Source organism: Saimiri boliviensis, chromosome 8 (assembly GCF_048565385.1).
Source record: "Saimiri boliviensis isolate mSaiBol1 chromosome 8, mSaiBol1.pri, whole genome shotgun sequence".
Lineage (NCBI taxonomy): Eukaryota > Metazoa > Chordata > Mammalia > Primates > Cebidae > Saimiri > Saimiri boliviensis.
The window spans coordinates 12,222,197-12,238,789 of record NC_133456.1 but is presented as its reverse complement, the minus strand read 5'-3'; the positions used below and the strand labels follow the sequence as shown (position 1 = coordinate 12,238,789).

General features: G+C 49.2%; 1 protein-coding gene across 5 annotated transcripts in view; it reads left to right on the top strand.

The window, feature by feature from the left end:
* Positions 1-2,169: 2,169 nt before the first annotated feature.
* DAG1 (dystroglycan 1) overlaps positions 2,170-16,593 on the top strand; it is a 75,553-nt gene continuing 61,129 nt past the window's right edge. For 2 of the 5 annotated variants that reach the window (XM_039477612.2, XM_074403847.1), the window contains exon 1: positions 2,674-3,119. The gene's annotated coding sequence lies outside the window, so the exon portion shown is untranslated. Of the gene's footprint in view, positions 2,486-2,673; positions 3,120-16,593 lie in introns of those variants that run through there. The other 3 variants (XM_003936659.4, XM_039477611.2, XM_074403848.1) reach the window with 3 other exon arrangements.

The window sequence follows — 16,593 nt, the reverse complement described above, 5'->3', positions numbered from 1 at the left end:
GAGACAGAGTCTCCCTCTGTTGCCAGGCGCCAGGCTGGAATGCAATGGCACGATCTCGGCTCGCTGCAATCTCCACCTCCCAGGTTCAAGCAATTCTCCTGCCTCAGCCTTCTGAGTCGCTCGGACTACAGGCGCACACCACCACACCCGGCTAATTTTTGTACTTTTAGTAGAGACGGGGTTTCACCATGTTGGCCAGGATGGTCTCTATCTCTTGACCTTGTGATCCACCCACCTCGGCCTCCCGAAGTGGTGGGATTACAGGCGTGAGCCACCGTGCCCGGCTGCATTTTTTTTTTTTTTTTTTTTTTTTTGAGATAAAGTCTTTTGCTATGTTACCCAAGCTGGAGTGCAGTGTCGTGATCTCAGCTCACTACAGCCTCTCATGTTCAAGAAATTCTGCCCCAGCCTCCCAGGTAGTTGGGATTATAGGCGCTGGCCATCATGCCTGGCTAATTTTTGTATTTTAGTAGAGACAGGGTTTCGCTAAGGCCAGGCTGGTCTCAAGCTCCTGTCCTCAGGTGATCCACCTGCCTTGGCCTCCCAAAGTGGTGGGATTACAGGCGTGAGCCACTGTGCCTGGTCAATTTTTTTTTTTTTTTTTTTTGATGCTGTGACTTTGATGTGAACCGAAGTTGCTGCGTTTATTTATTTATTTATTTATATTTATTATTTTTTAAAAAGACGGGGTTTCACTATGTTGGTCAGGCTGGTCTTGAAGTCTCAACCTCGGGTGATCTGCCCGCCTTGGCCTCCAAAGTGCTTGGATTACAGGCGTGAGCCAGCACACCCAGGCTTTTTTTTTTTTTTTTGAGATGGAGTTTCACTCTTGTTGTCTAGGCTGTAGTGCAATTGTGAGATCTTAGCTCACCACAACCACAACCCGTGCTTCCTGGGTTCAAGTGATTCTCCTGCCTCAGCCACCTGAATAGCTGAGATTATAGGCATGCACCACCACGCCTAATTTTGTATTTTTCGTAGAGACGGGGGTGCCTCCATGTTGCCTAGGCTGGTCTCGAACTCCAGACCTCAGGCGGTCTGCCTGCCTCAGGTCTGGGATTACAGGTGTGAGCCACTGCGTCTGGCCAAATTTTTATTTTATTTTATTTTATTTCGGTATTTTTTTGTAGAGGCAGGGGAGAATTGCAAACAGGTGTGTTTTTGGGAGATGGAGCATTCTTTTCCTCTCAGTAACTTGCTTCTCCTAGACACTCCTGAGGAAGGAGACAAAGCCAGGGAGCCCCAGAGCTCTCTGGCAGGTGGCAGCCAGTTCTGTGTTCAGAATGTGCTTGCTATCAAGAGCGCAGGCCTAGAATTCCAACCTGGCCACAGGCCAAGGAGGGAATGGACCCATCCTGCGAATAATGTGGAGATGAAAAGTAGCTAGACTCCACCACGGGTCTCATCCCCAGACCCATCCAGTAACTAAAGTCTGGGGCCTTTGGGGTGGGGGGCTGCAGGTATGCTCGGGGAGAGCTAGAGCTATTTTAGGACCCCCACCTTGAATGTTCCAGGCAGTAACCCCCGTCTCTTATTTCTTTCCCCACCCAAGGAATGCCGGCCACTAGGAGTGAGTGACCAGCGCCTGCGGGTTAGAGCTATTTTGGGCAGGAGAGCAGGCATCAGATTCCAGCGTTCCATGCAGGGGGAGGGGAGAAGGGTTAGGCCTGAAGCGCTTTCCGACTCCCCAGCCTGCTGTGGGCGAGGCTGTAGGAGATGAGCTAGCTTTTTGCTGCTCCAGGTCCTGCCTCAGTCTTCCCTTAGGGCCGGGAAGCAAGGCTTTCATCCTTTCCAATTGAGAGAACGCTTCATTATTGTTCTCGTGGCTTATAAATACCCCTTGATTTGCATTCGACGGAAATTAGGAAGCCCGAACGCAGTCGACGAGTGGCCAGTTGCTGGGCCAGTTCGCAGTCCTGATTATCTCTCGTTTACTCTTAGAGGCCGAAAGGCCTAAAGTTGAGGGGTTCGCCCCTCCCCCACACTCCTGGTCCTGAAGGCTCCGGGCGACCAGCACCGGCCACCGGGGTGTGTCCCAGGACCGACCGGCCTGGCTGTGGGGGCGAGGCTTCCATGATGGGGCGTGACTTTTAGGGCAGGGGCGTGGTTAGCCAATGAGCAGAGAGGTGCGGGTTGGGGCGGGGCTTGCGCGCGGGTGCGGCGCGCTGCGGAGCAGCCGACGCAGGCAGAAGCGGGCGGCGAGCGGACAGCCAGTCGGCGCCGCGGAGAGCTGGGCGCTGGATTGGCTACAGCACTCGCGTGTCAGGCGGTTGCTAGGCTCCGGCCGCGCGCCCCGCCCTCGCGCTCGGGGCCCTCTCACCGCCCGGTACGTGCTCGCGCGGAGGCTGCGGCGCTGCGCTCGGGCTCCTTGGGCTTGGTGGCGGCAGCGGCGGCAGCTTCGCGCCGAGTCCCCGGGGAGCGGCAGTGGTGGCGTCCTGGGGCCGGAAGGAGCGAACACCTGCCGCGGCCCTCCCGCCTGCGCTGGGTGAGTGCACCGCCCGCCCCCTGCCGCTGTGCCTGGCTGCTCGGGCCCCCATCCCCTCTGCCGGCTGAGCCTTCCGCGGAACACCTGCTGCTGCTCGCTGTTCTGCCCGGGGCGGGGACAGTGCCGCGGACGTCCTTGTGGGTGAGGAGGCGGTGCCGCCCGGGCGGAGCCGCCCCTTTGCTCTTGGTCCCTCAGGCAAAGGCTCGGAGCGTTCGGCTGCAAGGCCCGGGCCGCGCGCCGCGGCGATGGGCCAGGCCTTAGCTCGGCCCGCGCTCCCGGGAACGCGGATCCTGTGCCTTGGCCGCGGTGGTGAGCGGGCCGCCTCCCGGGCTTTCTGTGGGGGTCGTGGCCCAGTTGGGCCGGATTCCGACTGTGGGACGTCGAGCCCCGCCAGAGGCAGGGAAGGGCACCGCTGCCCCCACTGCTCAGAGTTGTTAAGAGCCTTGGTGGGGTCCCTCACTACTACTTGAGCTCCTTTGGAAGCCAATTTACTACCTTTTCACGTTTTCACTTTGTATTTGGCAGACCAGGTTTATCTCCGAGTGTATTTGGACAGTGTCTCCGTAGAAAATGTCGTCTCTGGTCGGAATCTTTTTGCCATAAATTCCAAGTTAATTTCCTACAAACTCAACTGGTAACTTAAAATGCATCTTTTAATCTCTATAACTTGAAAAGTTCTTATTTTTGTAAATCGAGTTACTTCAGAATTAGTTTTAATGGTGGCGATGAAGTTTTGACTGGTTGGGATAAAAGCCTGGGACAGCACCTTTATAGCGCAGAGTTCTGACTTAAGATTCCAGCCTGCTGTTTCCCTAAATAATCGAGTAGAAGTGACTCCTGGCATGGAAGCCAGACTCCGTGAAGGGAGGGTGGTGTTTATAGGACCTAATTCCAGATAAAAAGTTGGATGTGCTTTCAGGTGTTTTGGAAAGTCTGTTGTAGTGGGGTGTGGTAATTTTATCAGGTTCTGTGCTGTGTTCAGAGACACGATTATTTTGGAATATTCCTGTTCTAAAAAAGAATTCCAACGTACTACATTTTGGAGGCATAAAAATCTATAGTTTGAGTATGGAGAAGTTTAGTTGAACTTTTGTGAGGTTTTGTTTTTGTTTTTGCTGTGAGCTAAGGAAGAAGACCTCACGGCCTTTGTGCTTAAAAGAGGCTGAGGGGCCGTATTTTGGAGAAAATCAGATTTAAGTAGGGAGTTGGATACATCATGTGAGGATCCTATGGTATATAAAACCTTCTGTAGATATGTGCCTTTGCTAAAAGAGGCACAGTAGCCCGGCATGGTGGTTCACGCCTGTAATCCTAGCACTTTCGGAGGCTGAGGTGGGTGGATCACCTGAGGTCAGGAGTTCAAGACCAGCCTGGCCATCATGGTGAAACCCCATCTTAAAAAAAAAAAAAAAAAAAAAGCACAGTGCACATCCTCACTGTTCTTAAAAATTGATTTGGCAAAATGCCTTTATCCATTTTAACAAATATTTTGATTCACTACTTGCCAAATTCTGTTGTAGATCCTGGGGACCCATGTGAAAGAGTCTGCTTCTGCCCTTAAGGGATTCAGTTTGGGGCCAGTGGGGACCAGGGAACCCATGATTGATAGTGTCTGTCCACTAAGCATGCTTGAATAGTAGCCTGAGGAGAGAGGGAATTCCAGAGCTGTGGCTTGCATGGCCAGCAGGAATTAGTGGGGGACATCAAGGCCTGGACACAGGGAACCACATGTACATGAGCACCTAAAATAGTACTTGGGAGTCCTCCAGCTTGGCAAGTGGGAGCTCTGGGTCTTCCTTGTTGTGCTCAGGAGTTCCAACTTTATATGTGGGGTGCAGGAGTCTGGGGAGTCTTTTTTTTTTTTTTTTTTTAAATAGAGACGGGGTTTCTCCATGTTGGTCAGGCTGGTTTCAAACTCCTGACCTCAGGTGATCCACCTGCCTCGCCTCCAGAAGTGCCGAGATTACATATGTGAGCCACCACACCTAGCCTGAGGAGTCTTTTAATTAGTATAGTGGTGTGACTTGGACCTGTGTTTAGGAAGATATTGCTGGTGAAGTGGCAGGGTGAGGAGGGAGTCAGGACCTCTGGCAGTTAAGTCAGCCAACAGAGGAGTGATGGGGAGGGAGAAGGAGCCATCAGAAAAGAGAGACTGAAAAGGTAGAACAGAGAGGATGTTGCCCCATGATGGTGGGGGTGGGGTGGGGGGCTACATTCTGGAATTCATGGGCTGGAAGACCAAGCATAACCAAGGATTTAAATGCCCTTTTGACTACCTGGTATAGTGACCCACAGATTTGCTGGTGTCTGTTAAGTTTTGAGAATGGTGGGATTTGGGATTTGGAGGGACCACTTAGGGACCACTTAGACTGGAGTTGATGTATAGGAAAGGAGGCCTGGGACTTGATTATTAAAACTTTATCTCCTGTCTGGGAGTGATGGCTCACACCTGTAATACCAGCACTGGGAGGCCAAGGCAGGTGGATTACCTGAGGTCAGGAGTTCAGGACCAGCCTGGCCAACATGGTGAAACCCCCTCCTCTACTAAAAAATATAAAAATTAGCTGGATGTGGTGGCAGTTGCCTGTAATCCCAGCTCCTCGGGAGGCTGAGACTCAGGAGTTCAAGAATTACTTGAATTCAGGAGGTTGCAGTAAGCTGAGATTGTGCCATTGCAGTCCAGCCTGGGTGACGAGTGAAACTGTCTCAAAAAACAAAAAAAAAACTTTCTCCCTTACTTGAACCTGAAGTATTGCATTTCCTCTTGGGTATAGTAGGTATCTTAACCCGTGAGAGTCGATGTATGTCCATCCTTGTAGCGGCAGATGAGAGCATGTTTCATTTTTTTTCCCTTTTTTCTTTTTTCTTTTTTTTTTTTTTTGAGACAAGGTCTCTGTTGCCCAGGCTGGAGTACAGTGGTGTGATCTTGACTCGCTGCAGCATCGACCGACTTCCCTGTCTCAAGTGATCCTCCCACCTCAGCCTCCCTAGTAGCTGGGACCACAGGCTCACTCCATCACTCTTGGCTAATTTTTTTTTTTTTTTTTTTGAGACGGAGTTTTCGCTCTTGTTACACAGGCTGGAGTGCAATGGCGCGATTTCGGCTCACCGCAACCTCTGCCTACTGGGTTCAGGCAATTCTCCTGCCTCAGCCTCCCGAGTAGCTGGGACTACAGGCGTGCACCACCATGCCCAACTAATTTATGTATTTTTAGTAGAGACGGGGTTTCACCATGTTGAACAGTATGGTCTCGATCTCTTGACCTCTCGGCCTCCCAAAGTGCCGGAATTATAGGCGTGAGCCACTGCGCCCAGCCTTTTTTTTTTTTTTTTTTGAGACTAAGTCTCACTGTGGCCGGGCGCGGTGGCTCAAGCCTGTAATCCCAGCACTTTGGGAGGCTGAGGCGGGTGGATCACGAGGTCGAGAGATCGAGACCATCCTGGTCAACATGGTGAAACCCCATCTCTACTAAAAATACAAAAAAAACTAGCTGGGTGTGGTGGCGCATGCCTGTAATCCCAGCTACTTAGGAGGCTGAGGCAGGAGAATTGCCTGAACCCAGGAGGTGGAGATTGCGGTGAGCCAAGATCGCGCCATTGCACTCCAGCCTGGGTAACAAGAGCGAAACTCTGTCTCAAAAAAAAAAAAAAAAAAAAAAGTCTCACTGTGTAGCCCTGGCTGGAGTGCAGTGGTGTGATTTCGGCTCACCACAACCTCCGCCTCCTAGGTTCAAGTGATTCTCCTGCCTCAGCTTCCAGAGTAACTGGAATTACAGGAATGCGCCACTGCACCTGGCTGATTTTTTGTGTTTTTAGTAGAGACTGGGTTTTACCATGTTGGCCAGGCTGATGTTGATCTCCTGACCTCAGGTAAATCCCCCTGCCTTGACCTCCCGAAGTGTTAGGATTACAGGCATGAGCTACCACACCCAGACTTTTTTTACTTTTTTGAGATGGAATTTTGCTCTTTTGCTCAGTCTGGAATGGAGTGGTGTGATCTCAACTCACTGCACCCTCCGACCTCCCACCACGCCTAGGAAATTTTTGTAGTTTTAGTAAAGATGGAGTTTTGCCATGTTGGCCAGGCTGGTCTTGAACTCCTGACCTCAGGTGATCCACCTGCCACAGCCTCCTAAAGTGCTAGGATTACAGGCTTGAGCCACTACGCCCTACCCTAATTTTTGTATTTTTGTAGAGATGGGTTTTCTCCATGTTTCCAAAGCTGGTCTTGAACTTCTGAGCTCAGGTGATCTGCCTTCCTCAGCCTCCGAAAGTTTTGGGATTACAGGTGTGAGCTACCACGCCAGCCATCTCTTCTTTTCTATCTTTTTTTTTTTTTTTTTTTTTTTAAATTGAGATGGAGTTTTGCTCTTGTTGCCAAGGCTGGAGTGCAGTAGCATGATCTTGGCTCATCACAACCTCCGCCTCCTGGGTTCAAGTGATTCTCCTGCCTCAGCCTCCCGAGTAGCTGGGATAACAGGCATGTGCCACCACACTTGGCTAATTTTGTAGTTTTAGTAGAGACAGGGTTTCTCCATGTTGGTCAGGCTGGTTTCGAACTCCCTACCTCAGGTAATCTACCCGCCTTGGCCTCTCAAAGTGCTGGAATTACAGGTGAGAGTCACCTTGCTTGGCTGCCGGGACATTTCTTTACCTCATTGTTTGGCCTTTCCTGCTCCCTGTGTCACTGGTCTCAATGTGTACCTACATGAGCTGTGGTCTAGGGCCTTTTGTTTCTGCTTTCTGTGTACCATTGCTAATGCTTATGAAAACTCTTTATATTGACTGAGGAAACTGAGTCACAGGAGAAGGAATGCACCCAAGGTTACACAGTTGTCATGTGGCAGAGTCGGGTTTTGAACTCAGGTTGAACATTTGGCTGTCTGTACTCATTGTGTGTTTATTTATTTTATTTTATTTATTTATTTATTTTTGAGACGGAGTTTCGCTCTTGTTACCCAGGCTGGAGTGCAATGGCACGATCTCGGCTCACCGCAACCTCCTCCTCCTGGGTTCAGGCAATTCTCCTGCCTCAGCCTCCTGAGTAGCTGAGATTACAGGCACGTGCCACCATGCCCAGCTAATTTTTTGTATTTTTAGTAGAGACGGGGTTTCACCATGTTGACCGGGATGGTCTCGATCTCTTGACCTCGTGATCCACCCGCCTCGGCCTCCCAAAGTGCTGGGATTACAGGCTTGAGCCACCGCGCCCGGCCCTCATTGTGTGTTTATGTTGTATCAGACTGTTAATGGTGTACTCATTCGGGTGCTTCTCTGGTGAAGACCAAGCCTGGGTGCCAGGTGTTGGGCGTAAGATAAGACAATATGGGAGAGGTAATCAGGGAACCCAGGTGGAACTCTGGGAACATGCTGTGAGGGACCAGTTTCAGAAACCAGGGCTTGTCAGACCCTACTTAGGGCCTGTGCTGATTGCTTTGGGGACCATGTGGAGGTAAGCTAAGGAGGTTGGTTCCTAGTCCAGTAAGGGAGGGCAGACTTCAGGGGAGGAGTGCATTTGAGTTCGACCTTTAAGAAGGATTAGTCCTTTGACTGGTAAAGGAAGATAGCAGAAAGATTAGAACTCTGTGATAGGAAAAGAGGTAAGGAGAGGCAGTGGCCAGGAGTGGGAGGAAGACTGGGTACTTTTTTTTTTCTTTAATTCCTGAGTTGGGGTCTCACTCTGTCATCCAGTTTGTAGTGCAGTGACATGATCTCAGCTCACTGCAGCCTCTGCCTCCTGGGTTCAAGCAGTTCTTCTGCCTCAGTCTCCTAAGTAACTGGAGACAACTCAGCTTCCCCAGTAACTAGGACTATAGGGGCCCCCCACCACGACTGGCTACGTTTTTTTTTAATTTTTTTGTAGAGACAGGGTTTTACTACATTGCCCTGGCTAATCTTGAACTCCTGAGCTCAAGCCATCTGCCAATCCCAGCTTCCCAGGTGCTGGGATTATAGGCATGAGCTACCACGCCCGCCAGATACTTTTTTGAGTGTTCTGGAAGGTTGGGTTGGGGCCAGAATGCTGCATTAAGGAGTTGAGAGTTACATAGGAAGAGTGAGCTTTGAAGCCATGGTGTAATAAACTTTTGGATTTTTTTTTCTTTCCTGAGATGGAGTCTTGCTCTGTCATCCAGAGCTGGAGTATAATGATGTGATCATTGGCTCACTGCAACCTCTACCTCCTGGGTTCAAGCAATTCTCCTGCCTCAGTCTCCTGAGTAGCTGGGATTACAGGCACATGCCACCATGCCTGGCTGATTTTTGTATTTTTAGTAGAGATGGGGTTTTACGGGCTGGGCGTTGTGGCTCACGCCTGTAATCCAAGCACTTTGGAGGCCAAGGTGGGTGGATCACCTGAGGTTGGGAGTTCAAGACCAGCCTGACCAACATGGTGAAATCCCGTCTTTATTTAAAAAAAAAAAAAAAAAAAAGAGAGATGAGGTCTCACCATGTTGGCCAGTAGCTGGGATTAGACATCCGCCACCACACCCGGCTAATTTTTGTATTTTTAGTAGAGATGGGGTTTCACCATGTTGGCCAGGCTGGTCTCAAACTCCTGACCACAGGTGATCTACATGCCTTGGCCTCCCAAAGTACTGGGATTACAGGCATGAGCCATCGTGTTCGACCTGTACTTGCCTTTTTGAGTTGGGTTTATTTTGCCTGTAGCCTTCTTGGTAAGAGGCATACAACTAGCTAGTTGTTGGAATGACAAATGTGGCAGACCCATTTTATGGATGGGCAAAAACCCGAGTGAGGACTTGTGTATTTTTTTCTAGCTCAGTAGGAAGTTAGTGTTGAGAAGTGTGATTCAACGTCCAGGTTCCGGGGGAAGTGTACCATTTAGATTAGAGCTGCTGCAGAATGTGACTGTTGGAGGACTAGAGACTTTCAGAGTATCAGAAAATAAAAAACGCTGGTATGAACATCAAAAGGGACCCAGAGGCTGGGTGCAGTGGCTCAGACTTGTAATCCCAGCAGTTAGGGTGGCTGACTCCTGAGTAACTGGAGACACCTCAGCTTTCCCAGTAACTAGGACTACAGGGGCCCCCCACCACGACTAGAATTACAGGCGAGAGTGCAGTGGTGGGATCTTGGCTCACTGCAACCTCTGCCTTCCGGGTTCAATCTGTTCTCCTGCCTTAGCCTCCCAAGTACCTGGGAAAACAGGTGAACTGCCACCGTACCCTGCTAATTTTTTATTTTTAGTAGAGATGGGGTTTCACTATGTTGGCCAGGCTGGTCTTGAACTCCTGACCTCCTGATTCGCCTGTGAGCCACCACATGAGCCAACACGCCTGGCCGCCTCTACTTTTTTTGTGGTGATACTCTAGACATGGAGTAAAGTGATGGCAGTTTTTTGTTTTTTCTTTTCTTTTTTTTTTTTTGAGATGGAGTTTCACTCTTGTTACCCAGGCTGGAGTGCAATGGCGCGATCTCGGCTCACCGCAACCTCTGCCTCCTGGGTTCAGGCAATTCTCCTGCCTCAGCCTCCTGAGTAGCTGGGATTATGGGCACGCGCCACCATGCCCAGCTAATGTTTTGTACTTTTAGTAGAGACGGGGTTTCACCATGTTGACCAGGATGGTCTCGATCTCTCGACCTCGTGATCCACCTGCCTTGGCCTCCCAAAGTGCTGGGATTACAGGCTTGAGCCACTGCACCCGGCAGTTTTTTGTTTTTTCAAGATGGAGTTTCGGTTTGTTAGGCTGGAGTGCAATGGCATGATCTCAGCTTACTGCAACCTCTGCCTCCCAGGTTCAAGAGATCCTCTTGCGTCAGCCTCCAGAGTAGCTGGGATTATAGGCATACGCCACCACACCTGGCTAGTTTTTATTTATTTTTTATTTATTTTATTTTTTTTTTTGAGACGGAGTTTCGCTCTTGTCATCCAGGCTGGAGTGCAATGGCGCGATCTCGGCTCACCACAACCTCCGCCTCCTGGGTTCAAGCAATTCTCCTGCCTCAGCCTCCTGAGTAGCTGGGATTACAGGCACACGCCACCATGCCCAGCTAGTTTTTTGTATTTTTAGTAGAGACGGGGTTTCACCATGTTGACCAGTATGGTCTCGATCTCTCGACCTCGTGATCCACCCGCCTCGGCCTCCCAAAGTGCTGGGATTACAGGCTTGAGCCACCGCGCCCGGCCTAGTTTTTATTTTTTGAGCTGGAGTCTTGCTCTCTCCCGGGCTGGAGTGCAGTGGCACAATCTTGGCTGACTGCAACTTTTGCCTCTCGGGTTCAAGTGATTCTTCTGCCTCTGCCTCCTGAGTAGCTGTGATTATAGGCACATGCCATTATGCCTGGCTAATTTTTGTATTTTTAGTAGAGACGGGGTTTTCTCCATTTTGGTCAGGCTAGTCTTGAACTTCTGACCTCAGGTGATCTGCCCACCTTAGTCTCCCAGAGTGCTGGGATTACATGTGTGAGCATGCACCCGGCCAGCAATTTCTATAAATAGGAATTTAGAGTAGCTTACAAAATTACACCAGCCAGAAGGCTTAATTTAGCCTTAATGAATAGTGTTTCCTATTTTCCAATTTCTTAGGTTTGATAGCTAAGCATTTTCTTAGTCTTACTCGGGGTCCAAGGTAGAAAGATGGAAGAGATGCAGTAGTAGAAGATCATAAACTGATGGTGTCAAAGTTGGTGAAGCTGGTCTGTATTCTGTGTTAGAGTGAAGTAAATCTGAACAAACTTTAGCAGTATGTTGACTTTAATTTATATTTACTTTTTTTTTTTTTTTCCTAAGACGGGGTTTCACCATGTTGGTCAGGCTGGTCTTGAACTCCCAACCTCAGGTGATCCGCCCGCCTTGGCCTCCAAAGTGCTTGTATTACAGGTGTGAGGCACCATGCCCGGCTATATTTATGTTTTAAAAGCAGTATTCTACTGGGAACAATCAGCTGAATATTTAAAAAATTACTTTTATGACCAAATTTTTTTTTTTTTTTTTTTTTTTTTTTTTTGAGACGGAGTTTCGCTGTTGTTACCCAGGCTGGAGTGCAATGGCGAGATCTCGGCTCACCGCAACCTCCGCCTCCTGGGTTCAGGCAATTCTCCTGCCTCAGCCTCCTGAGTAGCTGGGATTACAGGCACACACCACCATGCCCAGCTAATTTTTTGTATTTTTAGTAGAGGCGGGGTTTCACCATGTTGACCAGGATGGTCTCGATCTCTTTTTTTTTTTTTTTTTTTGAGACGGAGTTTCGCTCTTGTTACCCAGGCTGGAGTGCAATGACGCGATCTCGGCTCACCGCAACCTCCGCCTCCTGGGATCAGGCAATTCTCCTGCCTCAGCCTCCTAAGTAGCTGGGATTACAGGCACGAGCCACCACGCCCAGCTAGTTTTTTGTATTTTTAGTAGAGACGGGGTTTCACTATGTTGACCAGGATGGTCTCGATCTCTCGACCTCGTGATCCACCCGCCTAGGCCTCCCAAAGTGCTGGGATTACAGGCCTGAGCCACCGCGCCCGGCCATGACCAGATGTTTTTATCTTGCTTGTCATGAGATACATTTAATAGTGTTGAGGTTTTAGGCCAGGTGCAGTGGCTCATGCCTGTAATCCCAGTAATTTGGGAGGCTGAGGCGGGCAGCTCACCTGCGTTCAGGAGTTCAAGACCAGCATGTCCAATATGGTGAAATCCTGTCTCTACTAAAAAATATAAAAATTAGCTGGGCATGGTGGCATGTGCCTGTAATCCCAGCTACTTGGTAGGCTGAAGTAGAAAAATTACCTGAACCTGGGAGGTGGAGGTTGTAGTGAGCCAAATTTGAGGTTTTGTAGTGTTGAGGTTTTGCTTCTCACTTATACCTTCTTGAGCTAATCATTAAAAAAAAAAATACCACTGTCTAAAATACAGACACTGAAATTAATTTTACTATTTATAATTTTTGGTCTGGATTGACTGTACCGAAAATGTTTCATTTTCTTTTCTTTTTTTTTTTTTTTAAGATGGGGTTTCACCATGATGGCCAGGCTGGTCTTGAACTCCTGACCTCAGGTGATCCACCCACCTCGGCCTCCCAAAGTGCTAGGATTACAGGTGTGAGTCACTGAGCCCGGCCTATGTTTCATTTTCTTACTGTGACCTTTGGCAAAGAAGGGTGACTAATTGGTGGTGTGGGCAAGAGACTCAGCGGCATTCCCCACTTCCATTGGAGTTGGTCAGTGTGGTATAATTCTTTGTCAGTTGTGGGCATTCACCAATATTGTTTCCTCCTTTTCCTGCAGGGCCTCTGCTCTCCAGGAAGATAGGCTTTTAAAGCAACCTAGCACTAGAAGGGGAGGTAAGGTACTTGAAAAGAAACATTTCTGGCCGGGCGTGGTGGCTCAAGCCTGTAATCCCAGCACTTTGGGAGGCCGAGGCGAGTGGATCACGAGGTCAAGAGATTGAGACCATCCTGGTCAACATGGTGAAACCCCGTCTCTACTAAAAATACAAAAAAATTAGCTGGGCATGGTGGCGCGTGCCTGTAATCCCAGCTACTCAGGAGGCTGAGGCAGGAGAATTGCCTGAACTCAGGAGGCAGAGGTTGCAGTGAGCCGAGATTGTGCCATTGCACTCCAGCCTGGGTAACAAGAGTGAAACTCTGTCTCAAAAAAAAAAAAAAAAAAAAAAGAAAGAAAGAAAAGAAACATTTCTGCAAAATAAAGTTGAGGAATAATCATATGCTGGCCAAAATGATAACCACACAATTTTATTTATTTTCATTTTTATTTATTTTGTTTATTTATTTAAAAAAAAAAAAAAAAAAAAAGAAGACAGGGTTTCACCATGTTGGCCAGGCTGGTCTTGAACTCCTGACCTCAGTTGATCCGCCCACCTCGGCCTCCCAGAGTGCTGAGATTACAGGCGTGAGTTACCACGCCCAGCCTTATTTATTTACTTATTTTTTTGCTAGACACCTCTTTCTGTAAACTTCTTTATTTTTTTGAGACAAAGTCTCACTCTCTTGCCCGGGTTGGAGTACAGTGGTATGATCTTGGCACACTGCAACTTCTGCCTCTCGGGTTCAAGTGATTCTCCTGCCTCAGCTTCCTGAGTAGCTGGGATTATAAGTGCCCACCACCACACCTGGCTAATTTTTCTATTTTTAGTAGATATGGGGTTTCACCTTGTTGGTCAGGCTGGCCTCCAACTCCTGACCTCAGGTGATCCGCTTGTCTTGGCTTCCCAAAGTGCTGTGATTACAGGCTTGCGCCACCTTGCCTGGCCAGACCTGTTTTTTTTTTTTTTTTTTTTTGAGACGGAGTTTCGCTTTCGTTACCCAGGCTGGAGTGCAATGGCACGATCTCGGCTCACCGCAACCTCCACCTCCTGGGTTCAGGCAATTCTCCTGCCTCAGCCTCCTGAGTAGCTGGGATTACAGGCACTCGCCACCATGCCCAGCTAATTTTTTGTATTTGTAGTAGAGACGGGGTTTCACTATGTTGACTGGGATGGTCTCGATCTCTTGACCTCGTGATCCACCCGTCTCGGCCTCCCAAAGTGCTGGGATTACAGGCTTGAGCCACCGCGCCCGGCCCCAGACCTGTTTGTTTGCTACAGGATCTCATTCTGTCATCCAGGCTGGAGTGCAGTGGCATGATTACAGCTTACTGCAGCCTCGACCTCCTAGGCTCAAGCTGTCCTCCCACATTAGCCTCCCAAGTAGCAGGACTATAGGCACGTATAACTGTGTCCGGCTAATTTTTTAAATTTTTTGTGGAGATGGGATCTCACTATGTTGTCCAGGCTGATCTCAAAACCCCTGGGCTCAAACAGTCCTCCCACCTCAGGCTCTAATGTCCTGGGATTATAGACATGAGCCACCATACCTGACTTAGAATTTTTTTTTTTTTTTTTTGAGACGGAGTTGCACTCTTGTTGCCCAGGCTGGAGTATGATGGCGCCATCTCAGCTCCCTGCAACCTCTGCCTCCTGGGTTCAAGTGATTCTCCCGTTTCAGCCTCCTGAGTTGCTGGGATCACAGGCATGTGCTATTCTGCCATGCCTGGCTAAGTTTTTGTATTTTTAGTAGAGATGGGGTTTCTCCATGTTGGTCAGGCTGGTCTTGAACTCCCGACCTCAGGTGACCCGCCTGCCTTGGCCTCCCAAAGTACTGGGATTACAGGCGTGAGCCACCACCTCTGGCCGACTTAGAATTTTAAAACATTAATAGTCGGGGGGTGGGGGGAAGCTCTGTTGAATAATTCATAGCTTTAAAATAAGTAGTGTGAAAGTTAAAAGTGGAAAGAGGCTGGGTGCAGTGACTCATGGCTGTAATCCCAGCACTTTGGGAGGCCAAGGTCTGCAGATCACCTGAGGTCAAAAGTTTGAGACCAGTCTAGCCAATATGGTGAAACCCTCTCTCTACTAAAAATAAATTGTGGGCCGGGCACGGTGGCTCAAGCTTGTAATCCCAGCACTTTGGGAGGCCGAGGCGGGTGGATCATGAGGTCGAGAGATCGAGACCATCCTGGTCAACATGGTGAAACCCCGTCTCTACTAAAAATACAAAAAATTGCCGGGCGCGGTGGCTCAAGCCTGTAATCCCAGCACTTTGGGAGGCCGAGGCGGGCGGATCACGAGGTCAATAGATCGAGACTATCCTGGTCAACATGGTGAAACCCCGTCTCCACTAAAAATACTAAAGTTAGCTGGGCATGGTGGCGCGTGCCTGTAATCCCAACTACTCAGGAAGCTGAGGCAGGAGAATTGCCTGAACCCAGGGGGCGGAGGTTGCGGTGAGCTGAGATCGCGCCATTGCACTCCAGCCTGGGTAAAAAGAGCGAAACTCTGTCTCAGAAAAAAAAACAAAAAACAAAAAAAAAACGAAAAATTAGCTGGGCATGGTGGCACATGCCTGTAATCCCAGCTACTCAGGAGGCTGAGGCAGGAGAATTGCCTGAACCCAGGAGGCGGAGGTTGCGGTGAGCCGAGATCGCGCCATTGCACTCCAGCCTGGGTAACAAGAGCGAAACTCCGTCTCAAAAAAAAAAATAAATACATTGTCCAGGCACGGTGGCTCACGCTTGTAATCCCAGTACTTTGGGAGCTGAGGCAGTTAGATCACCTGAGGTCAGGAGTTCAAGACCAGCCTGGCCAACGTGGTGAAACACCATCTCTACTAAAAATGCAAAAATTAGCTGAGCGTGATGGTGGGCGCCTGTAATCCCAGCTACTCAGGAGGCCGAGGTAGGATAATTGCTTGAACCTGGGAATTGGAGGTTGCAGTGAGCCGAGATCAAGCCACTGTACTCCAGCATGGGTGACAGAGAGAGGCTCCATCTCAAAAACAACAACAATGAAAACCAAAAATTATCTGGGGGTGGAGGTAGGCACCTGTAATCCCAGCTTCTCAGGAGGCTGAGGCAGGAGAATCACTTGAACCTGGGAGGTGGAAGTTGCAGTGAGCTGAGATCCCGCCTTACACTCCAGCTTGAGCAACAGGAGTGAAACTCTGTCTCGGGATTGGCGGGGAGGCGGGGAGGGAAGAAAAGGGCCGGGTATGGGGCTCATGCCCGTAATCCCAGCACTTTGGGAGGCTGAGGTGGGTGCATCATTTCAGGTCAGGAGTTCGAGATCAGCTTGGCCAACATGGTGAAAGCCTGTTTCTATTAAAAAACACAAAAATTGGCCAGGCGCAGTGGCTCACACCTGTAATCTCAGCACTTTGGGAGGCTGAGGCAGGTGGATGATGAGGTCAAGAGATCGAGACCATCCTGGTCAACATGGTGAAACCCTGTCTCTACTAAAAATACAAAAATTAGCTGGGCATGGTGGCACACACCTGTAGTCCCAGCTACTCGGGAGGCTAAGGCAGGAGAATTGCTTGAACCCAGGAGATGGAGGTTGCATGAGCTGAGATTGTGCCATTGCACTCCAGCCTGGGTAACGAGTGAAACTCCATCTAAAAGAAAAAAAAAGCAAAAATTAGCTGGGCGTGGTGGTGTGTGCATGTAATTCACCTACTGAAAAAAAAAAAATTAGCTGAGTATGGTGGCATGTACCTATAGTCCTCGCTACTCAAGAGGCTGAGGTGGGAGGATCTTTTGAGCCCAATAATTTTTTTTTTTTTTTTTTTTTTTTTTAATTTTTTTGTAGAGACAGGGTTTGCCAT